Source organism: Archocentrus centrarchus, chromosome 15, assembly GCF_007364275.1.
Source record: "Archocentrus centrarchus isolate MPI-CPG fArcCen1 chromosome 15, fArcCen1, whole genome shotgun sequence".
In the NCBI taxonomy this organism is placed as follows: Eukaryota; Metazoa; Chordata; class Actinopteri; order Cichliformes; family Cichlidae; genus Archocentrus; species Archocentrus centrarchus.
In genome coordinates this window covers 11334573-11356614 of record NC_044360.1, presented here as the reverse complement: position 1 = coordinate 11356614, position 22042 = coordinate 11334573, and the positions used below count along the sequence as shown (strand labels likewise).

Genomic DNA, 22042 nt, shown 5'->3' with positions numbered 1-22042 from the left:
GTGATTTGGGGTAGAAAACATCCAGCACAGATGTGGGGGGATAGATGTGCACATTCTTTAGGAGAACAGATATATTTCAGGAAGCACTCAGACTGCAATTAGTGTGGAATGATGTGTGCATGAGCATTCACCTGCCCTTGAATTAGTGGACAAGTGGGGAGAATTATAATTACTATATATTCTATTAGCCACAGTGAAGTAAATCGATACAGAGAAGTCTCCTTGGCAAGCACCTGTGTGACAGCAAATAGTCTTCACTGTCACAATTCAGTGACTCTGCCAGACCAATTAAATAGGTAATCACTGAGTGAAAAAAAATTAAGGCTCGCCACCCTCATCTTTATCTTTGTCCTCCTCATATCATAATTTTCACCAGTGGTCGCCAGCAGTCTTTTCCCCAGCCCTTAAGGTATGCTTCCTTGTTATATCCTCATTTTCCTGCTCCACAAGTCCAGTTTCTTTTATTACCGAATCGAGCCTCGTCTGGAATGACATAGCATCGGCCAGGGGGCATTTAACTGACATAAATGTCAGGGGTTAATTAAAGACCAGTGAAATCCTGCTTCTGACAGTGAGGTCCAATTCAGTAGGCAGACATCCTGAAAACAGTGGATTTTTGCTGCAAATGTAAACACCGGACTCTTTGAGTATCTTTGAGGGTTTTTTTTAATCACTGATGAACCATTGTATGAAAACAGACCTTCTCCCACTTGTGTGAGATTCCGCACATTCTTATGAGTTATTTCTATTATTCAAATTGGTCTATATTGATAATAAAAAGGCAAATGGTCTTGGATTTCACTTCTACAGGACTCATCATGTAAGATAACCCTGTACTCCTTGTGGCAGGTGATTAAAAGGATAAAGGGAGGGCAATTTAGATAGATTTATTAGTGAGATGTGAACATGATAGACACAATTTGGCATGAAAGTGGTCTATATTTAAGAAGGGGAAGCAAGTAAGGACATGCGTGAGTGTCATGCTTTTTTCTGTTTTACGAAGCAAATATTCACAGATCTGCTTGTTGTATGTGTTGCTGAGCCGAGCAATGTCTGTAACTTTTAGCACTTTATGTTAGCAGGTATTTGTTTTAACACCATTCCCAACTATTTATGGATTTTCACTGAATTTGTATGAAAAGAACACACTGACGCCTTTGTCGCCCGTAAGATAGCAGCATCTTACGGACGCTGTGCATTTAATTTTTGTGCAGCACTCGCATGAGAGTTACATGGCGCATGTTCTCATCACAGCATCACATCATTTTTGCTCGTGGATGAAAACGACAGATGGAGGGATATCAGCTGCTGCTGCTGTTTTAAAAGTGAAAAGTAGTGTTTTTGTGCCGCAGCTTTCCCCCGCCTCTCTGTCTCTCTCTCTTTCCCTTCGCTCAGCTCGCGTACTGGAGCTGGAGCAATTTGCTGCGTTGTTGGAGGCATTTTACGCACGAGCGACAGCTGTGTTCGCAGCAGCGCTGTCAACACCGCATGCACATGGTTTCACTCGGCCTCATAAAAAGACACGATTTTTAAAAACACAAGTGCGTCTTAATGTGCTAAATAAGAAGGTGATTATGTGTTAATTTCTGATTGTGTGCAACAAGTCTGAAAACAAGATTCCACTCACATCAGTGTTTTTAAGAGTTTTTTTTTTCCTTTCTTTCTTTTTTTTTTTTTTACTGTCTTACCTGACAATTATATACATGACCAGCACGTTTCCAACCAGCCCCACCACGCACACTATGGAGTAAAGAGCGGTGATAACAATCGCTATGATAACCGGGTTGGCGTCGACGTCCATGCTGCGGTCCCCGCTACTCGCCTCCGCGACGCTTGTGTTGTCGGTGAAGTTCCCACAGAAGCTGCTGCTGTTGTAAAACGAGCACAGCTCGCTCCGATGATCCGCGTCCGAGACGTTGCCGGCGCTGTCCATGGTCCTCGACCGGTATGTACAGCAGGCGCGTTTTTCACCTCCCCCCCAGGTGCCTGTCGGCGCACTCGGTGCCTGTGATGCCCCGCTGGGTGCTTCTCTGTCGTGTGCTCGGAGAAGCTCTGTCTCTCGGGCACGGGACGGACTGCCCGTGGCGTTGAACCTCAGCGTGTTGAAGAATGTGGCGTGGTGAGAGGTAGTGTGGGTTTCAGGTTTAACAGCAGCGTGAGCAAATTTCCTGACACCCTTCGCGCGGCACGGCGAGCCTGCACGGGACAGAAGAGACGACGCGAAAATGAATTAGTTCGCTCCCTTTCTTCCTTCACCCTAGGGTCCTTCCTCTCTTTCCTTATTGCCTCTTTACGATCCTTACATTCCCCCTTTTTGTTCATATATGTCTACTCCTTCATTCCTTCCCTCCCCTTTCGCATGCTTTGTTGTGCTTCCTTCACTCCTCCCTTGCTCCATCCTTTCATCCTTCTTTTATGTTAGTCTCCTTACTTTCATTCCCTCCTTTACTCATCTTTGTTTATCGCACCCTTCCCTCTTCCCACATTTCCTTTTTTCCTTGCTTCTATTTTAATTTTTTTTTCTTGTTTTTTTCTTTTCCGCTCCACACACTTCACCACACCTTCTTTCTTTTCTTTTCTCCTTTTCCATCATTCAATCCTTCCCTCATTTTGTCCTTCCCTCTGCCTTGCCATCTTCCTTACCCCTTCCCTTGCTCCATTCTTTCTTCTTTCTTTTCTTTTCCTATTCTCTACTCTTCCATTTGCTCTTCTTTGTTTATTCCTTATTTTTTCATGCTTTCTTTTTTGACCATTTCCCTCTTCCTTTTACCTTTCTTTCATCTTCATTCTGTACTTTCTCCTCCTCTTTCTCTCACCTTATTTCTGTCTTTTCTATCTTTGGGTAATTTATTTGCTCATCTTTGTTCCTTCATTTTTTTTCTTTATGTTCCTTTCTTTTTGTTTTCTGTACTCCCAGTCTGCGTTTTACTCATTCCCTTTTCCTATCTTTTATACTTTCCTTCTTTATTGCCCTCCTTCCTTTCTTGTTCCTGTTCTTCTTTCCTTCTTTCTTCCACCTTTTCTTGGTTCTTTCTTCTTTGATTTTGTTTCAAGACTTGAAAAAAAAAACAACAACAATTAAGAAATAAACTATATTTATGCCAAGAAAACACTTTTCAGGTCAGTTGTTCCTTGCAGGAAATACACCATCACGTTATCATCACATTTATTATTAAGTGAAGCAATACAGTGATAGTGCTTGCTTATGTAGTACCTGTTGGATAAAAAAAATTCCATGGTAGCAACAGTCTGAGTCAGATCTGAAGACAGTAACAGAAGAGTCTGGGGATTATCTGTCAAGTCACCCATGCTTGTATGCACACCACTTTGATGAGGCTTCTCACTTCTGATTTCAGTTTCTGTATTCTAATGAGGGGAGGCAAGCAAGGGAATGTAGCACAGCACAATCCCATAGGAATTGATTTTAATCAAGATAATGTCCCCACTTGTCTCATTATAGTTTCACAGAGCCACAAAAATGACCAAAGATCATTTACTAAACGTGCCGAAGGCTCGCTCAGAGTAAAGCTTTTCAGCATGATCATTAGTGATTCTCAAAGTCATTGTTGTAAAACTGCTACTTGCAGATGCTTTAATCAACAAAATGTGCACAGAAAGAAGAACTTGAAAGCTTAATTTATCGTGAGTTAAGTAATTATAAAAGAGAGCATTATTGCTGCTGTTGCAAAGGAACCATTTTCTCGCTTCAGTTAAAGCTTATTTGACATTGACAAACCCAACCCAGTCTCCTTCAAAAATACAGCTGAAGTGTTTTTTTTTTTTCTTTCTTGATTGTGATTAAAAATGTAATTGCGGGCTAGCCTTTATTTGAAAGCAGAGTGGGGATTTGTGGCAAACCTGGGGAAGAAAAAGCTTTTATAATATGAGTGTTGATGGAGTTTTGGACTCCCGATGGATAAAGTGCTGCAATGACGTTCAGGGTGGATGGTGGACTTAAAAAACAGGGCTTTAAACCAGAATCCTGTTTATTTTTAGTTTTAGACAACAAACGCACTCTGGTTAAGGTTAGTTAAAACTCCAAGTTTCCAAACATAACCATTAATACACTGAATAATTCTGTAGTCACTTCAAAGGGATATGCATGAGCAGATATTTTGACACATACCAGATGTACATACTGGTGCATCTTGTATCCCCATATTTGCATGTTTAAATAAACGAATTGGCATAACATCTTTGTTATATGTTAAAATGCAATAATGTCTGCTGCCGCAAATTAGTTGTATATAAAGCTTATTTTTTTTAGGAGATGGGGTTGCAAATCTTTGCTGCCACACCGTTTGGTTGTGACATAAAAAATATTTACTTTAGCTCTGACTTTAATAGCAGAAACAGGTTTACTTCTGTAGCCATGAGGCTTTTGTGAGCTCATGGCTGAGTGCCCTTTTTAAAAAGGTCAACTTCCTTTCTAAATGTGTTTTGCAGTGATATGTTTATGATTCAGTGGTGCAAGACTGAGAAGTGTTGCACTAAGAGGTGCTACGCTTGTTGTTGGCTCAACAGCAGAGCATATATGGCAGCTAAATTTCATGGCTAGGCAAAGATTTGTCATGTCAGTCTTAGTAATAATATTAAGAACGACAAAGAAAATGACTGCTGGCCTCTTCATTTATCTAATTCAGACTGCTGTGCACTCATAGAAGCTTAAGGTGAAGCTTTTTTTTCTTTTTTTGGGCTTGAGATTTTGTCCCCTGACATTCATGCTGGAGTCACTTTAGGAAGAGCTCACTTAATACCAGAGCTGTATTTTGCTTTTTGAGGGAACATGACTTCATGTATTAAGTAATGTTTCTGGGAATTTGGGGGTTTCAGCAACCTAAAGGGAGTTCATGTGTTATAAATTCTGAACTTTTAGGAAAATTTTCAGCATTTTTAAATCCCGTAATTGTTTTTCCCACCAGCATCCAGCAGAACTTTATATTGAAAGATACATGATAAAACTTTCGGGGTTTAGTCACAAGAGACTTACAAGTGGCTATTATATGTCACAGACCCTTTCTTTCTGTACTCTACATATTACAATAATCTGTGAACTGTGATGGATCATGAGCCGGATGAGCTGCTACAGTACGTCACTGATGTCCTGGTTTTACAAGATTTTATAGGGATATCTGGGGGCACTGAGCTATGGGTTGTGTTAGCTCTAAAACCTGTATATAGCTTTCAGCATTGATAATGCCTTTCCAGATGTGCAAGCTGCCAGTTCCATAGGTGCTGACATCCCCATACCATCAGAAATGGCTGGCTTGAAAAATAGGTTTTTTTAAAGCACCTTGAGATGACTATTTGTTGTGGTGCTATATAAATTCAATTGAATTGAATTGAAATTTTGAACTGAGTGCTAATAAGAAGCCAGATGGGTGCTCTCCTCTTTAGTTAAGAGGATGGAGAATCCATGGTCAAAAAACAGAACAGTTTTCCACTTTGCTGCACTCCATTTGAGCTTTGGCCCAGAGAAGATGGTGATCTTTCAGGATCATTTTCATGTATGGTTTCTGTCTGTGATAACAGACACTGATTTCTGGAAGTGTTTCTGAGCCCATGCAGAGATTTTTGTGACAGAATCATGCCTGCTTTTAATGCAGTGCTACCTGAGGGCCTGAAGGTCACGTGCATGAAATGTTGATTTTCAGCCTTCTCCTGTGTACACCGAGATTTCTGCAGATTCTCTGAAATTTTTGATGATGATGATATGTACTGTAGATGATGAGATATCCAAAGTCTTAATAATTTTACATTGAGGATATTATTCTGAAACTGTTCCACAATTTGTGTACTCTCTGCCCATCTTTATTTATGAGAAACTCTGCCTCTCTTAGATGCTCTTTCGCTACCCAGTTATGTTACTGAAATGAGGCCAATTAACCTAGTTAGCTGCAAAGTGTTCCTCCAGCTGTTTATTAGCATCCTTTACTAGTCCAAGCTTTTGTTGCACTTATCACAACTTTTTATATATTGCTACCATCAAATTCAAAATGAGCTAATAGTTTCTTAAAATTGTACATTTTTTTCAGTTTAAACATTTGATATGTTTTGTGTGTTCTATTGTGAGTAAAATATGGGTTCTTGAGATTTCTAAATCATTGAATTGTGTTTGTATTTACATTTTATAGAGCATCACTTTTTTTTTTTTGAACTGCAGTTGTGCAAGTTGCGGCTTCTGTGGCGGAGCTGCTCCAATAAATGGTTTGAAGAATCAAGCCTTTGATGTTGAATGCTTTTAGAAATTCTCACATTGTGTAATATTGTAATTCCTCTGAAGTGATGCTGCCTCATTTATGTATCTTGGGTGAAGTGGTTGGCAGTAGGGGCTCCGTCCTGTTGCTATGGTGAGAATTACACTGCATTTCACAGCAAAAATACCTTCACACGCTCCACAGGTGGTTGTTGATCTTGTAGTCACAGCACATAAAATTCACAGCACCTCACCTGCTCGTTTAAATAGGATGTAACCACATGGTGCAGTGTCAAGCAATCTAAAAGTATTTTATTTTATTTTTTACAACTGCTGCTGACTGCATTAAATGCCTCAGATCCCAGGTTCTTTTCTTTCTTTTCACTAATTTATTTTTCTTAAAAAATGAAAAGCAGGGCATATACTTAAAAACCTCTGACGTTAAAACACAAGGTATGTTTCAGCTTATTAATAAATTACATGCTTAGACACAAATATAGCTCACTTGGTTGAGCAGGTGGCCTTTATGAAAGATCTACACTGCTCAAAAAAATAAAGGGAACACTCAAATAACACATCCTAGATCTGAATGAATGAAATATTCTCATTGAATACTTTGTTCTGTACAAAGTTGAATGTGCTGACAACAAATCACACAAAAATCATCAATGGAAATCAAATTTATTAACCAATGGAGGCCTGGATTTGGAGTCACACACAAAATTAAAGTGGAAAAACACACTACAGGCTGATCCAACTTTGATGTAATGTCCTTAAAACAAGTCAAAATGAGGCTCAGTATTGTGTGTGGCCTCCACGTGCCTGTATGACCTCCCTACAATGCCTGGGCATGCTCCTGATGAGGTGGCGGATGGTCTCCTGAGGGATCTCCTCCCAGACCTGGACTAAAGCATCCGCCAACTGCTGGACAGTCTGTGATGCAACGTGACGTTGGTGGATGGAGCGAGACATGATGTCCCAGATGTGCTCAATCGGATTCAGGTCTGGGGAACGGGCAGGCCAGTCCATAGCTTCAATGCCTTCATCTTGCAGGAACTGCTGACACACTCCAGCCACAGGAGGTCTAGGATTGTCCTGCATTAGGAGGAACCCAGGGCCAACCGCACCAGCATATGGTCTCACAAGGGGTCTGAGGATCTCATCTCGGTACCTAATGGCAGTCATGCTACCTCTGGCGAGCACATGGAGGGCTGTGCGGCCCTCCAAAGAAATGCCACCCCACACCATTACTGACGCCCTGCCAAACTGGTCATGCTGAAGAATGTTGCAGGCAGCAGATCGCTCTCCACGGCATCTCCAGACTCTGTCACGTCTGTCACATGTGCTCAGTGTGAACCTGCTTTCATCTGTGAAGAGCACAGGGTGCCAGTGGCAAATTTGCCAATTCTGGTGTTCTCTGGCAAATGCCAAGCGTCCTGCACGGTGTTGGGCTGTGAGCACAACCCCATCTGTGGACGTCGGGCCCTCATACCATCCTCATGGAGTCGGTTTCTAACCGTTTGTGCAGACACATGCACATTTGTGGCCTGCTCGAGGTCATTTTGCAGGGCTCTGGCAGTGCTCCTCCTGTTCCTCCTTGCACAAAGGCGGAGGTAGCGGTCCTGCTGCTGGGTTGTTGCCCTCCTACGGCCTCCTCCACATCTCCTGGTGTATTGACCTGTCTCCTGGTAGTGCCTCTAGCCTCTGGACACTACGCTGACAGACACAGCAAACCTGCTTGCCACAGCTCGCATTGATGTGCCATCCTGGATGAGCTGCACTACCTGAGCCACTTGTGTGGGTTGTAGAGTCTGTCTCATGCTACCACGAGTGTGAACGCACCACCAACATTCAAAAGTGACCAAAACATCAGCCAGAAAGCATAGGTACTGAGAAGTGGTCTGTGGTCCCCACCTGCAGAATCACTCCTTTATTGAGTGTGTCTTGCTAATTGCCAATAATTTCCACCTGTTGTGTATTCCATTTGCACAACAGCATGTGAAATTGATTGTCAATCAGTGTTGCCTCCTAAGTGGACAGTTTGATTTCACAGAAGTTTGATTTACTTGGAGTTATATTGTGTTGTGTAAGTGTTCCCTTTATTTTTTTGAGCAGTGTACTAGGTTACTGTCTGTGCTATCCAATAAAAGCAAAAATGCCATCCTCAACACTTCAAGAGGGTACAAGGAAGATTGCTGTCCCTTTGACCTCATGTTCCCACCATACATTCCTTTCCCTGTCAAGTCAGGTTTTGTTCATTCCTTGTCATCTCCCTGCTGTTGAAATCATTTTTACCCCTCAGCCTAATGATAATAGGCTGAGGGGTTTAGTATTTAGTATTTAGTATAGTATAGTTTAGTATTAGGATTGTAGTTTGCCTTTGTTTAGTTTTCCATGTTAATCCTGGTCTTCCCTGTGTTCCTGTGTGTATTGTCTGTGTCTTGGCCCTTTTGTGTTTGGTTTGACAACCCAGTGTTCCCTGTGTGTTGTATCTAGTTTTCTGTTTTGGTTTGGGTTAGATTCCCTCTGTTAAGTTTACATGTGAGTCTTGATCAGTCACTTCCTGTTTTATTTTGACGATCTTGTGTTCCTTGCGCTTTGTGTTTAGGTTTACTTCCCCTTGTCTCTTTAGTGACAAGTGGAAGTGAAAATATTAACTGAATGTCTTAATGACATTAAAGCCTGGATGGCTTTAAATTTTTTGCATTTTAACGAAAGCAAGACTGAGGTCATGATCCTTAGACCCAGTAGTTCGAGTAGTACTGCAAAATTGGACATGGGCCCACTTGATCCTTATGTGAGGCCCGTGGTAAATAACCTTGGTGTGAAAATAGACTGTGATCTAAAGCTGGAGAAACAGATAAACTCTGTGGTGAGATCAGGGTTTTACCAAGTCAGGCTCCTTTCCAAGGTCAAGCCCTTCTTATCTTTTAGTAATTTTGAAAGTTATACATGCTTTTATTTCTACTCGGCTTGGCTACTGTAACACCCTGTACGTTGGTATAAACCAGTTCTCTCTTTCACGCCTTCAGTTGGTCCAGAATGCAGCCGCTGGCCTTCTTACTAGAACTCCTAAAACTGAGCACATCTCCCCTGTGCTGGCCTCCCTTCACTGGCTTCCGGTACGTTTTAGGATTGATTTTTAAGATCTTATTGTTTGTTTTTAAATCTCTAAATGGGCTGGCCCCATCATACCTCACCAAACTCCTAACCCCTTATGTTCCCTCTAGGTCACTGAGATCTGCAGACCAGCTACTTCTCAGTGTTCCTAAAACTAGGCTTAAAAGCAGGGGGGACCGAGCTTTCTCAGCCATAGCCCCTAAACTATGGAACAAGTTGCCCTTTATGTTAGGTCAGCTTCTACTCTGCATGCTTTTAAAGTGCGTCTTAAAACTTATTTTTATTCCTTGGCCTTTAAATCGGAGTGAGAGCTATCTCTCTGAGCTGGTTTATTTTTTTTATATATTTTAGATGTGTGTGTGTGTGCTTGGTGTATCTATTTTATTTTCCTATGTACAGCACTTTGGTTAACCAGTTATTTTAAATGTGCTTTATAAATAGATTTGGATTTGGATTTGGATTAGTGTATTTCATTCACCTGTGTTGTCACCTGTTTCCTTTTCCCTCGTTATCCCTTTGTGTATTTCAGGTCGCTGTTGCTGGTTTTTCCCTGCTGTGTGCTTTATGCCATGTTTACGCCATGTTCATGTTACGGTCCAGTATTTTGGATTAAAGATTTAAGTTATGGTTAAACTCCTCGTCTGAGTCCTGCATTGGGGTTCTCTGCCTTGCTTGCCAAATCCTGACACCTATGAATGCAAAAAAAAAAAAAAAAAAAAAAAAAAGCCCCAAAAATCTTGTGATGAAACAAAAAAAAAATGCAAGCATTTTTCACACATCCAGAATTTTAAACCCATTCTGAAAAGTAAGAAAAGAAAACAGGGGACAAAAAGTAGACCTGAGACTGACCAACACTGGAAATGTTTCAGTCTATCTGTCCTTATTTTACTTTTTCATTTATTTGGAAGCTTGCATTTGTGGCTTATTTAATGCAACCAGCAGCGTAACAGAGCGCAAAACATCCTATTTGTGTGTAGCGATGACACTGCAGCCTTCTGATAGTGATGTATTAAATGAAGGCTAGACTGGTGCTCTTTTAATTCTATCATTTCATTGTGCAGTGGTTTAACGGCTGGAGAATTAGCACCACCATCTGTTAATTTCAATCAAACAAGATGCTAATTGCTGGAGTGAACTAATGGATGCGTTCATCTTCTTTGTGCAAATTTTCTGTTTAAATTTGCCTGCAATTTGAATGGAAATTTGACCACAGGCATCAATTAAAGAGCAATGAAAGTCAAAAAGAACAATTGCATTTCTCTCATACTTTACAGTTTAAATCTCACCCCAAAAACACATTCTTATGCTGCATTTTTCTTTTACTCTCCATGAGCCACTTGGTCATTCAGACCAGTGTAGATGTAGGCTGGAGCCCTACCTGACATCTGTTTTAGATGTTTGGTGAAAGCTTCTTTAAACGTTTCATGTTATAACTTTTGAAGTAGCTACAATATAGCAACAAGTCAAAATGGTATACATGTGTTTATCTGTAACTTCTTTCACTCAGTGTGAAATGCTTTAATCCTTTCTGATCTAGAGAAATACAAGCTATGCATAACTCCAACAACTTTTCTGCAAATTATAAATGTAAAGTTCTTTCAAGTTAATATCTTAAACTCGTTACTTTAAAATCTTTAGCAGGACACAGTCATCGTCCTCGGTAACAAACGCCGTCATTATTGGTGTCTGTTACCAAGGAGACACGTGCATCACGGGGCAGACACATTCTTCTTACGACCTCCAGTGTGTGTGCTCAGATATCTTCTTACCATACTCAGACTCAGATCTGTTTATACCAGATAAATGTTTATTCATTCTAGCTGGCTACACCTATTTGTCATCTTGAATTTCAAGAAATAGGCTTCATTTGTGGAGGTTTATGTAACCACCTAAAGGCATGAGGCATTTGAGTCTGTACAGTGCATGGCTGTTGAGATGTAATCTCAAGTGAATGCTGTTACATATTCAGAACAAATACTTGAATTAAAGCATGTTTGTTTCAACTAAAATGGATATTTAGACTGAGGAATTTTTTTTTTCCAGAAACCGCATTAAGAGGCAGGGAAAAGCTTTTTAGAAGCCAAAGAACATACCCAAACATTACATGAAAAATGAACTCAACTCTAGATGCTGATTAGCAGTCTTTGTCAGGCACAAAGCTGGCAATTTACACAGCATGTGATATCTGAAGTAAAAAAGCTCTTAAAATGTTCCTAGTCTGGGGGGTCATTTCAGTCAAAATTTTAAATATAGCTCAAAATATAAATTTATTTAGTGGATCAAGAGGAACAGAATCATGACTGCACCTTACAAACTCAGGGAGAGCAATGATTTCAAGTTAGCAAATAAACATGGGAGAAGCATATAAATGCAGTTTCCTGCACTGTCCGTTAATATAAATTTGCAAAAATAACATATGATGATGAATATGCTTTCATACTGATGCAGGTCCAGCAAAATATTGTACTAATAATGTGAGAACTCTGTTTAAATTCATATTTAGTTTGATATATAGAGATGCGATACTTTGCATGTGAGAGCACTCTTTTTACTATGTTTTCATGGCTTAAAAATGACAACTGGATTAATATAAATAAGAGCTAGTTCACTTTAAAATATTAAGAAATACATCAAGATCAGAATATCAGATTTGTACAATCCTACACAATTTTTCCAATTCTCCCTTTCACAAATATCCATATGTAACAATTTCCATTAGGTTAGAGGTCATGTTTATTGCCTATACAGTAACTGGGCTGGAAGAGGAAATTTACTTTCCCTGTACTGTGCAGTGTCTGCAGGTTTTTCTCTCAGGCTGCATCCAGCTGCATCCAGCTAGTCCAATTAGTCAGACAGTAAAACCTGAGGCAAGAACAGCCACAAAATGCTGGCAGCTGCTAATAAAGATTATTGCTGAAAGTGTACGGTAAGAACTGAAGGCAATCCATGATGAGTTTTAGTAATTTAATTCAGCTCCTCTCTTCTCTAATCTGGATAATGAACGCTAATGAAAGGCAACTGTCTGCTGAAATTTTTGTTGTGTTACCTGAAGTGTAATCTACAAATCTGTGAAGTTTGAAAAGTTTGAGAGACTTGCAAAAAATCCTTTGTTATGAAGTGCTTTTATTCTTCGCTTTCACATAGAATATAAAGAAACACATTAAAGCAAAGAAAAACATCATCAGGACAGGAAAGGAAAGATAATTTCACACTTTACATCATCTCATAGTTTTTCCGAAGCCCCAAAGGAGTGGACTAATTCTGCACCCATTACCTCATCATTAACAGCATTTATAGACAGTTATGCCATTTCAATTAAATGCTCTGAAAAGCGATGCCCACTGTTTTAATCATGTAGGTGATTCCACCTTGAACTGAATCGCTTAGTGACACCTTCTTGATGGATGAATGAATCGAGTTAAATACTCCCTTTAAAAATGACTTGAAATTAGATGGACTTCAACTGAATTAGTTGTTTTAGGTCACATCTTGTATATGTCCAGTCATGCCCCTGTATCCTGAGTGACTACGCATGAATTTATTAAAATTAGTAATTGTCCTGACGTTAAAGCCCTTTTTGGGAAGGTCGTTCTGTCTCTGTCATAGGCAGCTCTGGCTATCCCTCCCTCTAATTCAACTCATTCAACACCTTGAGGGATTGTCACTTTGATGAATACATTATTCTCTTCAAAGAGAAGACGATAAAACCTTTTGACAGTGATAGCCACTGATGATGCAGCAAGCATTATGAGTAAAGCTTTGATAAAAGAATGTCAAGGAAAGAGGAAATAATGCAGCACATAACAAGTGTGTTTGTGTAGGTGTGTGTGTGTGTGTGTGTGTGTGTGTGTGTGTGTGTGTGTGTGTGTGTGTGTGTGTGTGTGTGTGTGTGTGTGTGTGTGTGTGTGTGAGCTGTATTAAAGCATAGTTTTCAAAGTGCTATATGAATGTGTGTGAACTTTAAATGCTTTGGTCATTAAGACTGAAAAAGACCATATTGCATTAATACCATTTAGCCTTGATGTGAGTGAAGAGCAGACTTTCAGCTTTAATTAAGCTATTTAACCAATTAACTGTTTTGGAATTAAAGCCATTTCTATACATAGTCCCTCATTTTCAAAGGCTCAAAATTTGGACAAACTAACATAAATTTAAGGATTGTTTTTAATTCTTGGATGAAAATCCTTTGCAGTCAGTGACTGCCTGAAGTCTAGGACCCACAGACCTCAAAAATTTCTTGGTTCCAGCCTTGAGATGCTCTGCAGGACCTTTATTGCAGGTGCCTTCAGTTGCTACTTGTCTGTTGGTCTTTCTGTCTTCAGCTTTGTATTTAACAGAGGTGGCAAAAGTACTGACATTCTGTACTTAAGTAGAAGTACAAGTACTTATGTTAAAAAATACTTTAGTAAAAGTCTAAGTACTGGTTCAACTTCTCTACTTAAGTAAAAGTAAAAAAGTACAGGCTCTGAAATGTACTCAAAGTAAGAAAGTAAAAGTAGTTCTTTGGAGGATGTTTCTACCAGCTATTTTTGTGTAAAACAAACCGAACCTCATTATATATTATTGTAATAATATAAAATAGTACATGAGAATACAAATGTTATTCCAATCTAAATTTAAATTCTAATGAATGCACTCAGCTTGAATCTGTTATGTAGGACACAAACTGTGAAAGGGAATTCAAACACAGCTCTGTTCTCTGTGTCCTCCATAGTAGAGGGTGACTGTGCCTCCACCTAAACACCAACATGAGGATACTCAGGGGTTACAGTGGGATTCAGAAGGTGGAGGAACCCTAAGATCAGCTGTAGTGGCTCTGCATGGGGAGAAGAACCACAGCTTTCTATTGTAGCTGCAGTAAATGATGTTGGTGTGCAGGCTGTGATCAGCTGACCTGCTGCTGCTGCTCTGAGGTTTACTGCTCTGTGTGGATGAACTGAACTCACAAAGATGTAACCCAGTATTTCACAGCTATCTGCTGATCTCCATCCCCTACACTGACAGCATACAGGCTGTAGAAATGTTGGATTCAGTGAATGAATCTCAGCATCAGCAGCTTTGATTCAAACTCATCTCTGCTGCACTGATGTAACCTGTAACTCTGACCATGAACACAAACACTGTGCTCCAGTCCAACACAGAGCTTTACTGTAAATACAGTACAACAAACTAACCTATTTATTACACACTAAACTGCAGTATTTTCACAGAATCTTTGAACTACAAAAGTCAGCATACTTCAGTTTATTTTCCAGTCCTTACCTTTAAATCTAACCTCTCTTCTTCCTCTCCTGTCCTCTTTCTCCATCTCTGAGTGAACTTCTCTCTCTTTGCTCTCCCTGAAATACAGCAGCTCTTCTTTTAGCTAGCAGACACACTGTGTGACAAACTGCACACACTTTGTGTGTTTGCTGATATTTGTTGAGCATTTAGAAACGTTGCATTTACCTGCCACACGTTATTCCCTTCATGCTCGCTCCTCTTCAGTAGCGCTAGCTAAGCTGTTTATGTGCCGCAGCGCAACTTACGGACTCGGTCCGGCCCGATTATAGCACTATAAATGAGACATTAATTATATGGGTTTGCGTATTTAATCCCTTTGTACGAGATAAGCCCCGATGATGGAGGATACGCAGTACGATTGTCTCTTATGTGTTATTATTCCTCCGTTTAGGCTCAGATCGTTTGATGTTTGACGGCGCACTGACCGGAAATGCAAACTTCTCTCTGACGTTAAAAAGTAACGAGTCTGTTTGAAAATGTAAGAAGTAGAAAGTACAGATACTTGTGTAAAAATGTAGGGAGTAAAAGTAAAAAGTAGTCAGAAAAATAAATACTTAAGTAAAGTACAGATACCTGAAAAATCTACTTAAGTACAGTAACGAAGTATTTGTACTTCGTTACTTCCCACCTCTGGTATTTAATAACTGAAAAGCCTGCTCTGCTGGGTTGAGATGAGGTGACTGACTTGGCAGAGAGTCTAGCCCTGTACACTTCAGAATTCCTCCTGCTGCTTCCATCAGTAGCTACATCATCAATAAACAGTGGCCCAGCTCCACTGGCAGCATTAGATGCCCATGCCATAACATTGTCTCCATGTTTGACAGATGATGCCGTATGCTCATTCTGGTACAAGTTCATTTTGGATTCATCTGTTCAAAGTTTTTTTTTTTTTTGTTTTGTTTTTTGTTTTTTTGTGCAGGCTCTGTTACATGTATTCTGGCAAATTCTAATCTGGCCTTCTTGTTCTCAAGTGCAACCTGTGGTTTGCATCTTGTTGTAAACCTTCTGTATTCCCATTCATGAGGGTGTCTCTTGGTGTCAAATATGGTAACTTCTGGCTCCCAAAAACGTAGCAGCAGCTTCGAAATATGTCCATATTTTGTCCATCTTTTATCTACAGTCTATTAAATTAACTAATTTTTGGAGTGAGGCTCAAATTGCTATTTGAAAAACTGCAGTTTTTGTCATTTGCAAATTTGCCTCATTTTTCAAGCCTGGCGTGTTTACCCTTGTTGAAAACTTTGCTGGCAGCTCTAGGTGAAGCCAGAGTGCCAACTAACTGTCATGATCATGGGCCGATGGCCCAGTGTTTTGTGTTCTTTGGTTAAGTTTTGTTATATCTCTGATTATGTTTATTAGTTTTTTTATTGTTTAGATTCTAAGTTTGCTTTAGTTTTGAGTTTAGATTTTGAGCTTGGTTTGTTTCCTGTTCTTGTCTTCCCTGTGTTCTTTTGTTTCTGGCATCTGTCTTCCCCGTGTTTATCACATGTGTTCACTGTATGTTGTGTTGAATTTTGCTTCCTGTGTTTTCATTAGTATGATTCTGTCCACCTGTTCTCCCCAGCTGTTTCCTGTTAGCCCTCATCATTTCTCTGTGTATATATTATCTGCTTTTCCCTCTGTTTTCTGTCATGTCATCCCCCTTGGAGATGTGGTGTTGTTCCAGTTTTGCTGTCTTTCAGTTAACCTCAGTTTTGTTAAGTTTGTTAAGCCTAGCGTTTGTGTTGTTATAGATTATTTCAGTAAATAAACCACCATCAGTATTCTATCATGTTTTGGAGTCTGCTTTTGGGTCCACTCTGCCTGCCACACTTCTCACATATGACACAAATAATAAATATCACAGCAGTCGGTCTGATCGTAGTTGATCAATTTCAGTCGGTACCAAATTGGACTGACTGATCAACACCATCTTGGCTGGATAAAATGTACACAGAAAAAGAAAGTTTGAAGATGTTACTAGCAGGCTTTGGCACAAAAATATTCTCATAATCTTCCATCCATTATTCCCTGAATCTCTTCTATTATATTCGTGTCACTCATAGGTACACACCATCTGTGATTCTTCTAACAAGTGTAAGCAAAGGTACAGTACTTAACTTGTTCCCCACAGGAAGCTGCCACATCAGCCTGCATGCAGCCTTTGTCTTTCTGTGGTGTAAATATTTTTCAAACAAAGCAAGGACTGCCAGAGGGACAAGCAGAGTGCACAATGGTAGATGGATATGAAGTGAGACAGTAAATCTTAAACAAACTGTAATCCATCTAAATAAATGAAGACATATGACTGAAACAGAAGTTGTCGAATTCTCAACACAAAATTAAAAACAGTCACCTTGAATTTACTTGTGAGTTATGTGTGCGCAAATGCATCGGACTGTTAACTGCTCTACTGGCACATCAATGCATCACACAGACGTCTCGCTAAAGAGCTGACAATTAAAAACCAGCTAACATATGAGCTAACTGCATTCTCACATGCACCTCAGTTGGGTAAAGTTTAGGGCTGCAGAGTAAAAGCAGCATAAATCATTATACTCCCTTCACCAACCTTTTCACTCTACTGCTAAAGAAGGTAAATTAAGTAAATCGGTAGAGAAACTTAGAACTGAATTTTCTGCCATGTTTAGAGTAAGATTTTGCATGAAGCTCAGGCACATGTTGAAGGCTGGGTTACAAAAAAAAAATAAATGAGCAAATTTGGGCACACTGTTTTATTACACAAATGAGTTCTTTGTTTTGAAATGTCTGTGTAGTTGCCTCAAGGTATAACATGATGTCAGGATGGGAAGAATTCAAATTATGAGTCCCTTTTGGCGCAGGTACCCTGTAACCTTGTGCCACTGATACTATTTGATGAAAGTGACAATTTTGACAGTGCCTCTAGGTGGATTATTCAGTTTTAATTATTTCAGATATCACTGTAGCCTTCAGCTCTTTCACTGGCAGAGTTTTGAGTAAAGGATGAGCAGCACCAGCTCTGATGTTGGCTGTAGTTCACATACTTTCAAATGAATCATCCTCTGAACGATAGTGAACAATTTGGCAAACAATTCTTTGTTTGTGTTGAACTACACCTGTGTATCCAGAAGATACAAAAATTCCTTCCACTACACAACATAAGAATGGAAGTCTTGGATTATTATGCAGGTTGAGAATCTAAGGAATAATTTTGAGTAATTGCAGATACATTTGTGAAGCGCACACACATAAAATAATCAAAACCCAAACGTATCCTTATGTTAGAAAGCCTCAAATCAGAAGTAGAATAGAATAGAATGCCTTTGTCATTATACAGAATGTACAATGAGATTGTACAAGTGCTTGACTCCTTGGTATAACTCACAAATGTGAGCTTAAAGCAGAAAGCCTGTAAGCTGGAGAGGAAATGGTGTCTCACTAATTTAGAAGATCTTAATTTAGCCTGGAAAAATTGTTTCTCTATACAAAGTGCTCTGTAAAGGTATGATATCTTACTATTGACTTACATGACTGATTGAAGAAAATAAGAACAACCTCAGGTTTCTTTTCAGCACTGTAGCCAGGCTGACAAAGCTCTGTTGAGTTGAGTATTCCTCTAGTTTTAACTAGAAATAACTTCATGAATTCTTCACAAAGAAAATTTTAACCATTAGAGAAAAAAAAATAATAATTGTAACCATCCCAGAGACGTATCTTTGTGTACAGCTACTTTCTGTACTACTGGTATTAATTTAGACTTTTTCTCTCCAATTGATCTGAGCTAACTTCAGTAGTTACTTCCACCAATCAACATGTCTATTTGACCCCATTCCTACAAGACTGCTCAGATTAATCAATCCTTCAATCTTAAATATGATCAGTGTATCTCTATTAATTGGCTATGTACCACATGCCTTTAAGGTGGCAGTAATTAAACTATTACTTTAAAAGCCATCACTTGACCCAGCTATCTTAGCTAATTATAGGCCAATCTCCAATCTTCCTTTTCTCTCAAAAATTCTTGAAAGAGTAGTTGTTAAACATCTAACTAATCATGTGCAGATGTATTAGTCAGGTTTCAGAATTCATCACAGTACAGAAACAACATTAGTGAAGGTTACACATGATCTTTTTATTGCCTCTGACAGTGGACTCATCTCTGTTCTTGTCTTGCTAGACCTCAGTGCAGAGTTAAATACTGTTGACCATAATATTTTATTACAGAGATACAGACTTGTTAATGAAAATGGGGAGTCTTCTTCAAACACTAATGTTAATTATGGTGTTCCACAGGTGTCTGTGCTAGAACTAGTTCTGTCAACATTAAACAAGCTTCCCTTAGGCAGTATTATTAGAAGGCATAGCATACTTTTTCATTGCTATGTAGATGACACCTAGCTTTATCTATCTATGAAGCCAGATGACACAGACCAATTAATTACACTGCAGGAATGCCTCAAAGACATAAATGCCTGGATGACCTCTAATTTCCTGCTTCTAAATTCAGATAAAAGTTTTTTTCTCTGCCTTATTAGTCTTATAAACATGGTGTTTTAACTTACTTACTCTGGAGGACATTACCTTGGCCTCCAAGAACATTGTGAGGAAATTTGGAGTCATTTTTGACCAGAATATGTCTTTCAGTGTACATATTAAACAAATATGTAGGACAGTGCTCAAATACAAGAAAGCTATCTAAAATTAGAAACATCCTGTCTCAGAGTGATGCTGAAAAACTACTTTATGAATTTAGTATTTGTAGGCTGCTGAGCTATTGTGATTCATTATTATCAGATTGTCCTAAAAAAAAAAAAAAAAAAAAAAAACTCACTGAAAAGCCTTCAGTTGATCCAAAATAGTGCAGCAAGAGTACTGACAGGGACTAGAAAGAGAGAGCATATTTCTCCCATATTGGCTTCTATTCACTGGCTTACTGTTAAATCCAGGATTACTTAGTTATGCTTCAATAGACCTAGGCTGTTGGGGGTTCCAATGATGCAATAAGTATTTCTTTTTCACTCACCTCTGTTCACGCTATGTGTTTATACACCACTCTGCATTTAATCATTAGTTATTATTAATCTCTGGCTCTCACAGAGTGTCTTTTGTCCTGTCTCCCTCCTCTCATTCCCAACACCTCACGTCAGATGACTGCCACTCCATGAGTCTGGTTCTGCCCGAGGTTTCTTCCTGTTAAAAGGGAGTTTTTCCTTCCCACTGTCACCAAATGCTTCTTCATAGGGGGTCATCTGATTGTTGGGGTTTTATTATTGTAGGGTCTTTACCTTACAAAATAAAGTACCTTGAGGCAACTGTTGTTGTGAGTTGGCACTATATAAATAAAATGGAATTGAAAATATTTTAATGTTTATGTGTAACCAATCTACATATGCAAATAAACTTTAAAAATCAAATGAACACACTGCCACACTTGTCTTCAGATTTTTCACTGTTGGTATTTTATCTTCAGCTTAAGGAAGCTAAAGCATGTTTAATTCATAAAAATGTCTGACAAAAAAATGTTCTGGAAGAGTTTGTTTTTTCTCAAACAGCTGCATTTTTTAATAGTTAAATGGATATTTTAGGGTTAGCCACAGAGTGACTTGGACATTAGTTTGGGATACCAGCAAAATATTTTTCTGTCAAACAAAATTAAAAAGGGTTATTCAACCTTTTTATCTGGATAAATAAAAATATTCTAGATGGTTGAAATATTTTAGGATTTGTATTTTTGGTAGCATTAATTTAAAAACACAGCTGTGCTGCAGCACAACTTCACGGGAAACTCAAAATACTTGTATTTATTTCAAGGTATTTTATAGGAGTTAGGCGTCTGTCCATTTTAGTTTTAGATAATTATATTTATTTATTTTTACAAAACAGCTCATTTGTAGTCGTCCCCCAAGTCCTTGAGCTCCACTATTTTTCACAAAAACAACCACAATCACCCCTGGGACTATAGATCACATCTGTTCAGAAAAACAACCGAGACAGACATAGATAGAGAGAGAGAGATGGAAAGTGATAATGTGCAGCAATCTGCTAATAATAATAAACAGGCAGAATTAGTTTTACAGTGTTACACCTATCTTTTGTCCCTTCATCCATTCATCTCTGTCAGTTTTGCCTGATCCATCCTTCTCTGTATTCAGGCCATCACTGTCTTACTGTCTGAAGTTACTTTTGTGCTTTTTAGTATTCTCTCCTTCACTTCAACTCTCTGCCTCATCTTATTGTCAGAGTGTTGTTTGAAGTGAAGCAGGCAAAGGGTGAAGGTGAGTAATATCTCCATTTAAAGGTAAATGTGTGTGAACGTCACTTGGAGGACACCCAGTGTGACTCAGCAGTTGTGAGGCACAGTGGCAAGCCTTGTACTATTCTGCTGCTTAAAGTAAAGCAGCCTTGAAACTATCATTTAACTTCAACAACTAAAGTGACGAATAAGGGCCACACTTCAAAGTAATTTTTAATAAAATATAAAACTGAGCCATCAGAAATTGAAAACCATCTGTTTTCTGAAACTCTTATAGCTAGCATCAGAAGCTTTTTTTTTTTGTTTTAACCAAGTTACAACCTTGGGAGAATTGCAACCTTTACTTAGAAGAAAAGATGGTGGCTGCAACTAAGGAAAAAATGTCAAAATAATCAACGTAAAAGCAAGATTTTGACTATATTATCTACATAATATTAGTACATAATATTATCAAATGATTTAGAGAATCTGGAGAAATCTCTGTGAACAAGGGTCAAGGCCAAAAATCAACTTTGGATGCCTATGAAGGTAATCGGCATCCAATCGGCTCATGCTAGGCTCTTGCCCTTTGGCTGTGAGGGCTCCATCTAGTGCCTCCCTCCTTGCTCTTCTGGGGTGCACACGCAATTTCCATCGGGTTATGTGGCTTCGGGTCTACAGTGCTCCTGGGGAGCTGTGGATGACCCGGGTCTCCTGGGCATTTCTCTATTTGCGTCTGGCTCCCAGGGGGCATTCTTGTAGTTTCTCACCCTCATTATCAATAAGTTTCATGACAAAGACACAGACATTCACGCTCTCTCACTCTCTCTCTTTCTCACACACACATCGCAATAAGATTGTTGGTTTCTGTATCCATTTTGCTTTTACTTTTCTTTTTTTAGGTGCTGCTTATTATTTGTAAGATGGACACACAGTATGTTTTCTTGCAGGTGCAGAAGCTAATGATGTACTTGCACATCAGCATATGCTAGAAGAGGGGATGCTATACAGTGGTAAGTATGGCCTTGTCCACACTTTTTTGACACATGTTGCTGCCATCAAATTTAAAAATGACCTTTTTATTATTATTATTATTATTATTATTATTATTATTATTATTATTATTATTATTATTATTATTATTATCATTATTTAAACAATTTGCAAAAAGGGTAGTACTACAAGTAACACTCCTTGCAGGTGCAGTAATCCTTTACAGGGTGTGCTGACCTGAAAGAGCTGAACCAAGA

At 39.1% G+C, this 22042-nt stretch overlaps 1 long non-coding RNA gene across 1 annotated transcript; it reads left to right on the top strand.

Moving 5' to 3' along the window:
* Positions 1 to 1899: 1899 nt before the first annotated feature.
* LOC115793085 (uncharacterized) lies at positions 1900 to 21804 on the top strand. The gene is made up of 3 exons (XR_004021094.1): positions 1900 to 1945; positions 16645 to 16685; positions 21743 to 21804. It is a non-coding gene; the product is annotated as an uncharacterized LOC115793085 (long non-coding RNA).
* The last annotated feature ends 238 nt before the right edge of the window (positions 21805 to 22042 follow it).